We start from the raw sequence: 8,775 nt of genomic DNA, 5'->3' as shown, positions 1-8,775 counted from the left end.
TGACGCTCTGTCACTCCGGGAAGTGGGGCATGAAGAAAACCTCTTCCTATGGTGAGCTGAGCAATTTTAGCACGAGCGCTGGCAGCAGCACTGCCGAGCAATGCAGGTAATTTTGTGGCTGCAAAGTGACAGTGGGGCCTCTCCTCTCATTTGTATTCTCCTCCATTTCCCTGCTCTTTTCCCTTTCTTTTTTCTTGTTTGCTCCAAATCCCCTGCCAGCAGAGCAGCAAAATAAAATGAACGCAGCCTTGGTGGCTTTCCCCTCGCCTTAGCAAAGCCAACCCCTGCAACCTGCTCAAAGGCAGCTGGAGCAGGGAGGAGATGGGGTGCTGCATGTCACCCCCTAACAGCTCCCAGCCCCTGAAATGCTCAGCAGCAGGCTGGCAATAACCTCCTGTACAAGCCAGCAGGATGCTTTCAGTATTTTAACACAGCCTGCTGTTCCTGGAGCCCAGGCAACAACTTGGGGCTGCTGGAGGTGGCAGCCCCACGTCCCCCCAGGTCAGGCACGACCCGTCCCCTGCGCCTGTGTCACATCTGGTCCTCATAGCAGGGCTTACTCCGCTATAGGGCTGGATAAAATAGCTCACAGAGCTTAATTGTTCTTCCACAGAGCTAAGCATTTACACCCCAGGGCTTAATTGTTCCTTTGCGCTGATTGCCCAGTTGCACTCCAGGGCTTCCTGCGGATTTTGTGGGCACCACTTGTGGAAACAGAGGCACGGGGACAAATGGGGCAGCAGCGAGGGATGAGCTGGCTCTGGTTCCCCCTCTTCCTCCCCGTTTCCCGAGCTCTTCTCTCTCCAGGCACGCGTGTTGAGACAACTCACAGCGAGCTAGGTGAGAAGCTGGCAGAGCAGAAGCTTAAATCTCAATTACCTTCCTCCTCGTCCGTTTGCGCAGGATCCTTATCTCTCCCCATGTAACTCTCTGTATTTAATTATATGCAATGATAATGCTTCACACACTAAGTGCATTATTAAGCAATTCCTAAGATAAGTAGTTTTCTGGATCCCCAATTATGATTAGATATTGGCATTCAAGCTGTCTTCCAGTCTCCCTCCTGAGCTACCCTGCCAAAAACAGTCATGTTTGGGTAGGTGAGACACGAGACCCGTGTGGGAAGCTGCAATGTGAGGAGAAATTGAGGCAAAAAGTGGTCATGGGTACAAGACAGACGTGGCTACTCGCATCCCTGGTTCAGACAATGACCTGGGGGTGGCCTTGCTGTCCCAGCAGGCTGGCTGGATGCAGAGGTGCGAGGTGTGTCCCCTCCTCCAGGGCTATGCAGCCTTGGTCATGACTTGAGTCATGGAAGCTGTGAAGCTGCCACAGCTCTCAGGTTTTGAGGCTCCCTCTTCAGTCTTCACTGTGACAGCCAGGATGGCAGCAGTCTCCTTTGCAGCCATCCCTCAGGACTTCAAGGTCTGAATCTGGAAATGAGTGGAAGTGAGTTTCTTCCATTTCTTCCCATAGTTTGTGTTCCCTGATCCTCTAGCCATCTCCACTGAGCTCATCTGCTCCATCCCTTTAAGCCTGTGCACCTCTGGAAACCGTACCTGTGCTGGGAAGATGAACTTGGTGCTTTCCAAACTTGATAAAGGCTTCCCACCACCTTTCAGTTCATTTAGGTTTATCCTTCCTTGCCTTCCTAGTTACCCCTCCCAAATGCTGGCTCGCTTTGCAGAGCAGGGATGGGGCAGCAGAGTGTGTTCTGGTGCATGGGGTGAGTGCTCCTGGCCTCCCAATACCCAGCAAGGGGATGCAGTCAGGCTCCAAGGATGGCGGCACCTCTTGCAGTGTTCTCCCTCTTTTGCCCACATGCGCTACAGCATTTCTGGTGCTGTCTGGGGCTGTTTCCTTGAGGTCTCCTTGTCCAAGCGGTGCCCACCCCTGCCTGCTGCACGCGTGAGACCCGCCGTGCTGGCAGCCGGCGTATCACTGCTGCACTACAAAGGGCAAGGGATTATGGGGATTCCTCTTAATTCGGTACAGGAAAATGCTGTTTGTAAGTGTAATTGAGAGGGTGGCTTTGGAGTCAATGACTATGAGCTTATGTTGTAGATGGATCGTGTTTCACCTCTTTCAAAGCATTTAAGAGCTTACCAGAAAAACAAATGTCATTGCTCAATCTGTGAAGTGTCTATATGCAACTTGCTGTCTCAGTTCCTTCCCTTCAAGATAAATTGGAAACAGATTTATTTCACGTCTCATACTCTCTGAAGGTTACAGTTGCCCCCTCCTTCAGTGTTGATGCATACGTGTGTATTTATGTATGCGTGTAAAGCGATAGCCTACGACTTGACTGTGTAATTGCTAAGGGTGCTTTCATCCACTCTCCAAGTATTCCTGGTGAAAGAAATATTTAGTTGTAGTTGTTCATAGGAAATCTTTAATCTTAGCTTTGCAATATATATGCTTCTATTAATTGCAGAAGGACAGATTCTCTGGCGGCATAAAGGAGTAGGTGCTCAGAGCAGTCAGCCAGGCTGACTTACCCTGGCTGAACATCAGTCCAGAGAACATATTTTTTTCCCTGCCCAAATATTCAGTTATTATTAGCTGAACCTTTATTCTTAACCCTTTGGCTTTAAAATGCAAATGTATGGAAACAGCTTGGATAGCCCCCAGTAACTTTTCCACCCTATATTTGAGAATTGTTGGACCTCAAGCCTGGTTCTGGGGCTGTCAAAACTATAGAGATCTATGTAAAAGACTTTAAATGTTTGCAGCTTGCAAGCGTTAAACAGGAATTGGGGGATAGGAGGGCTGCAGGTCTCCAGCCAGGGCGAGCTTCACACTCCCAGTGCCGTTTGCATGCTGCCTACACCAGCAGCGCCCACCCTGCCCGGTGCCCCAGCAGGGCTCAGCCATCACCGCCCGCAGAGAAAGAGCCAGGAGCCCTTGCTGGCAACCAAATCATTGGGTAAAGCACCCCGCTTCCCTTCAGGAGGAGTAAGGATTGAGAAACAGCACAGAGGGTAAGCAGATAGCGAGCAAAGAGCTTCGCTAATGTTCCCTGGTGTGCCAACAATAATATATTTTCTGCAGTAATACTTTGCATTTTGCTAGCACATTTCATCGTGCCTCTCATGGTGTTCTGCGAGCAGTAATTAATTACAGTCTCATTACATCTCTGTTAGATCCATTTATTTATTTATGAAGAACTTTCCATCCCCAAGCACTCTGGAATCTGTTAATCACCGAAAGGCAAACAGCGTTCCCCTGCGCCCAGAGCCACGAGATCTGCTGCGAAAACGCAGCCGCTGCTGGGCTGGGGATAAACACAAAGAGGGCTCTTGTGAGCACGGCTCCAGGCTGTGATTTCAGTCAGGGTTTGACTCTTGCCTCTACTCCGCATTTCTGCAAACCAGGTCTCTTTAAACTGCCCATGGCATAAACAGGCTTTTTTGGGGGGGGCTAGTGAAGAGGAAGAGATGTTCTGTCTGAAACACTGTGCTCTGCACTGGGATTGATACTAATTTGCTTGAGAGCAAATTAAAACAGATTACTTAAAACCACAGCTATGGTTTATGAGGAAGCGGACGTTTCTTACTCTGTGCTTGCAGAGCTTGGGCAATTGGTTTTGTGTGGCATTGCCCTGCTGCTACTTGTAGCTCCCACCTACCCGCTTTTACCGAGGGAGGTGAGGAATGCTAGGAGGAGAAGTTTTGGCTGACGGCAAGCAGCAAGCCAAACAGAAATAAGAGCAGGATTTCTGGTTTGACTTTATACCATCTCCTTGCCATGAGATTTTAACAGGCATTTCAGTAGATAGGAGCAGGGCTTGGCAGACTGCATGGCGGATGGCATCTCCAGCTGTGAAATGCCCCGACTATCAGCGTGGGCATCGCTCCTGGCTTTAGGAACACGTTTAGCTTTGTTTGCTCACTGGGCTTTCCCAGGAGGTACCTGACCTCCCTGGTGGTATTCAGAGAACTTTACCACCCTCTGACCAGGAGGCTGGAAGCCTGGCCAAACTCCTCTGCTATAGACCAGCAGTTCTGCTTATGTCCCTGGTGAGAAGGGTGAGCTGGGCAATGCTGGGATGAAGCTGGGCCGTGACGGGGCTGCCCCAGGACTTGAGCGCAGAGGGTCCGGCCGTGCCCCCCAGCCACTCTCACCCCTGGCCATGGTTCTCCTCCAGCACTAACAGATCTCCTCCGCTCGTCTGAACAAAAACACGCTAAAAGGCACCACACATAAGCAATTAGCTCCCATGAAACTTTCCACCATTAAGAACAATGGCTGGCTTAGTTCTCATCTGATTGAATTAATGATATTCTAACAAGTGACGTTTTTTTCCTTTTAAATTTTCTCATTTGGAAGGAATTGCTCGTCGTAAATTACACATATAAAAATTAGGCCGGTGTTTTGTATTGTTTACAACAAGCACTTCAGGGTTATGGATGTTACTCATTGATTTATAATGTTTAATTTTTTCCCCGCCGTTCAAGCTCTCCATAAATCAAGCGGAGATGTCAACTCTGTGTCAACATTTCAGTCAGTCTGCAAGTTGCGGGCAAGTTGGGACAGCAGATCTCATGGAGAAGGTTGACTCTTCTCCTCACTGTCTTTCCCATTTTGATGAAACAATAAGAAGGTGAGGCTGGCACTTGTCAGTTATTTCTGAGTCACATTTCATTAGGCCTTTTTCAAACACTCCGGAGAACAATGTTTGAGGCAAGCGATCCAAACAGCTCATGTTCCCGCTTGTGCACTTGTGGGCTAGGGCAGCAGCTGCCGTGGAATTACACTGGGAGGCTCAGCAGGTGTCTGATGGTCCTGGACCGGATCCGGATGATGTCAGGCAGCTCTCATCCTGGCAGGCTCCTCTTCCCCGAACCCCAGCGAGTTCCTGGGGTCATCATTTCGAAAGCCTGAAGAGCCTGGTTGTTTTACCAAGGCACCCCATGAGGTGATGGGACTTCCAGGAGCGTCTAAGGCAAGCTGGGTGCAGCTGGGGATGTGCCAGTGACCCAGGGTGGGTGCTTGGGTGAGCCCCAATAAAGGGAAGATTTAAGGAGTTTCAGCAAAGTGTTGCACGGCTGTCAGTGAAATGAACTGGAATTGGGGAGCCAAGGACCCCTGAGAGCCTCTGCAGAAGTTTTCTTCATAGGGTAAGTCAGGGTCTTCGGAAATCTAGGAAGGAAAACTTCCTTTCTCCAGAGATCTAGCTTAGAAGCACCACAGGCTTGGTGAAGAATATCCAGAAATGTGAGTAACTTTTAAAGTTCCCTACATCAGGGCAAAACTGAGCACTTCTGGCTTCTCTCTTGGGTCTACTTCCAGGTTTCTGCTGAGCCCTCAGCATTGTTCTGCTGTCATGAGGGCACCTGGTGTCCACCCAAAAACCTCCTGACCAGTGGTCACGAGATTGGCAATGTACCCCACAGAGTCCGTCCTGTGGGGCTGAACATACGAGGCTTTTCTAGAAATGAGGTCTAGACTTACTGGATTTGAAGTCAAAGTGAAGGATGGAGTCACCAGGCTCACCATACACCGGGGGATGGCAGTCCCCAGTTTCTGCCTCCCACCTGCCCCGTACCTACAACAGGCACATTAGGAGGAGCCAGGCCTCACGTTAAAACCAAAGTGCCCAGCAGATGCTGGTATGTGTGTGGGGGGCTATCTCTCATAATTCCTGCCTACTCCATGCCTACACTCAGCAGGCTTATCAGCCTGCCACTTTCCTAAGCGATAGGGCTCGCCCAGTTGTAATAACAAAAGTAAATAAATACATTTTAATGATCCGATGCTGGTAATTAACGAAGCTGAAAAACAGATGTCTCCCTGAAGAGCTCATAAGGCAGCCTATTGCATAAGCTCACCCATTATGTGGATATGAGTTGATTATTAAAAGAAAACATTTAGCAAATGCAGAACAGGATATTCATCTGCTATTACATAATGGTAATAAGCAATTGAATTCAAGCAGCGATAGTCTTCCAGCCCTTACCGAATGCCGAGTGAAGTGTATTTATGGCCTCCGATGTGAAATAGTCCTCCTTGTTTTTCCAAGACGAGAAGAGATCTTTCAAGAGATAATAAAGAAAATAGACTCTAGTTGCTTTAACATGAAGCAAGATGAGTCCTCCGGATTAGTTTGGATTAGTCTGTTGCTAGTGGCATGGAGGTTTGGCGCTCAGCCATTTATTCACCTAGAATACGTACAGCTAATTGGAAAAGCACCTGCGATGAGATGTAGCTCACCACCTGCACTTTGCTGAAATAAAATAAGCCTACATAATTGACTACATTACCTATTAATGTTATGAAATCACCCCCAGGCATTTTTATTATTATTATCATCTCCTCCCGCCTTCCCCCTCCCCAAGCTTTTATGAATCAAACTTTTGTCTCTTGCTTTTTCCTTAGAAGCCTCAAGATTGTGCCACTGTATCAAGACCAGGGCTGCTCCGACTGACTTGCTTCTCCCTGCAGGGGAAACCTGGGAAATTAATCCTCCTCGGTAGGGAGAAGAAATAGTTTGACATTTACCTGCTTGTTCTCGTGGGGCAGAGCCTTCCTCTTGGTCTCTGTTCTTTCTCTTTCTCCCCACAAAAGTCCAATGGGAGTCTTTTGACTGCCCTGTGTGGCTTTTGGGATAACCCTGGTCATGATGATACAAAACTTCTTGTTTTTTTTTTTTTTCAGCAAACTGCACAGGGTGGACTTTGCCTACACCTCGTGAGCAGGAGATGTTTGGTGGTTGGTGTTCTCAGTTGGTTTAGAGGTAGGTGGGCTCCATGCCTCTTAGTGATCGTATTTTAAATACATTGGTTGTGTCATCCCTTGCTGGAAGACCTTGTGCTCTGAGCTGCAAAGAGGAGATGCAACGAGTGAGTGACAGCAGGCACCAGGCAGGGGAGGAGAGTCAGTCCCAGGTGGGCATGTGGTTCTGCGGGCTTGTGTGCTCAGCACAGCACAGCCCTGCTCCTGGCAGTGGGCAAGGCTTACAAGGGTTAAAAACCTCAGACAAAAACCTCTGTTGCTGCTTAATTGCTAGGGAAATGAAGACAGAGATAGGAAGACTCATGGAGAAGAGCCATAGGAAATTCCTCCTGTTTTATCTTCTCCCCCTCCTGGCAACTTTGCCACAAACTTGAATCAAGCTCAAATCAAACCATCTCTGTGCGGCTCTGAAGAACCACATTAAGAGTCTCAGGGCATTTCCTTGGCTCTCACAGATCCTGATTGTAGAGGAGAGAAACCCCAAACTCCTGTGGTCAGAGACACCATGCCAAAACTTGGGCCTGATTTCCAAGGTGAGTGGCAGAACAGGGAATAAAAGGTAGGAGCCAAGTTTGTTCCTGAGCTAGCCTAAGTGTTCAGCTTTGCTCCAGTTGCCAAACCTTCATCTGCAGCATGAGCAGCTGGAGATGTTTTGGGCTTCAGCTTGAACAAGCAAACCCAGTTTTTCTTTGCCATTTCAAATCACAAAGGGAAAGTGCATAATTGTTGTTCCTGGTTTATAATTATTATTGTTCTGTATTGGTAATTACCCTCATGACTGCATGTACGATTGCATCGCTTTTGAATTCAATGACCCTACTAAAACTACTGAAGTGCCAAGAATAACCAGGGTCAATGGGAGGACTGGTTAAAATCCCTTTGGGTAGCAAAACAGCAGTAGATGGGGAAAGCTGCTGTCCATGTCAGAAATGTGTGGGAAGGGCTGGAGATGGTGAGTTTGGTGATCGAGGGCAGATGCGGAGGCTGGGATTTGGGGTTGAAAACATTTGTCCAGAAGCAGCAGAGAGATCTGAGCTCTTTTGAGCACTGAGCTTGCTGAATTGGCCCCGTTGGGTGCCCGAACAAGGAAAACTGCTGACTTTTTTCCTTTCTTTCATTAGCAAAAACAGTTTTCTGCAACTATTATTTATATATAAACAGGCCTGCTCTGAACATTGAATGCAGGTCGTGGAGTGTTCTCCCATGCAATGTGGTCATGCGAAGTCCCACCCATTGACTCACTGTTTGGGCCAAAGAGGTAACCTTAGTCTGGCTATTCGAGGCTGTGTGTGCAACGCGCTACAGCTCAGCAAACATTCAAGACCAGGCTGTGCTCCAAAAAGCTCCTAATCCAAGGAGGAACTTGCAGCAAGAAATAATGAACTCTCGCCTGAGGGCTGGGGGTAAAAGCCAGAGCTGCACAGTGCGAAGCTGAAGGGTGTTGGGACTTAGGAATCCAGCTCAGCTGCGGATGGAGCCAGCTGTGAAATACCATTGCCAATCAATCTTCCGGGCTGCACATGTTGCAAGACATCCCCTTTCACTTCCCAGAAGCTGTTTAGACCCAAGGGGTAGGGTCGGGCCCGGCATTAAGGGACATAGCTGTGATTTCTCGCTGGGGCACAATTTCCTCCCGTCCCGCACGGAAATATCTCTGGCGGAGAAGAGCCTTCGCAGCCACCAAGCCACATGGATAAAAGAAATCTTGCCACATACCCTGGGAGGCCCTAATGGGTGAGGGCCCCTCTGCAGCTGAAAAGTGCTTGGGTGCGCTTGCTGGAGGCCTGTGTGGGCTTGCTGTTGGCGCCTGTTCCCATTGTGTTCCCATCGCTGTCACAATGGCCCCAGCTCAGATCCGCCGGCTGCTCGTGTTCCTCCGGACGAGGTCATCTGTGGGAAATGCACTACCAACAACGAAGCTTGGATGTCCCCTCATCTCAGAGCATGTGTGCTCATGCCAAGCTCCTCTTTGGATCTGAATTAAATTTATCCAGCTTCTCTATATGTCCCTCTGATTTGCAGTTTGAGGATTGCACCCAA

The 8,775-nt window shown here is 48.8% G+C and overlaps 2 long non-coding RNA genes across 3 annotated transcripts; one reads left to right on the top strand and one right to left on the bottom strand.

Annotated features, from left to right (window-relative positions):
* Positions 1–3,570: 3,570 nt before the first annotated feature.
* On the bottom strand, positions 3,571–8,545 carry LOC125182762 (uncharacterized). Of its 2 annotated transcripts, none has more exons than XR_007163276.2 (4): positions 8,452–8,545; positions 6,502–6,820; positions 5,960–6,034; positions 3,571–4,889 (listed from the first exon to the last, which is right to left on the bottom strand). It is a non-coding gene; the product is annotated as an uncharacterized lncRNA (long non-coding RNA). The 2 variants fall into 2 exon arrangements; XR_007163277.2 differs by having other exon boundaries at positions 3,571–4,858.
* Positions 6,206–8,489, top strand: LOC106040570 (uncharacterized). Its single transcript, XR_001209962.3, has 4 exons — positions 6,206–6,472; positions 6,658–6,736; positions 7,191–7,268; positions 7,921–8,489. It is a non-coding gene; the product is annotated as an uncharacterized lncRNA (long non-coding RNA).
* Positions 8,546–8,775: the final 230 nt, after the last annotated feature.

The sequence above is a fragment of the Anser cygnoides genome, chromosome 21 (genome assembly GCF_040182565.1).
Source record: "Anser cygnoides isolate HZ-2024a breed goose chromosome 21, Taihu_goose_T2T_genome, whole genome shotgun sequence".
Lineage (NCBI taxonomy): Eukaryota > Metazoa > Chordata > Aves > Anseriformes > Anatidae > Anser > Anser cygnoides.
Note: the sequence above shows the minus strand (reverse complement) of the source record. Positions and strands in the feature narration are given on the sequence as shown.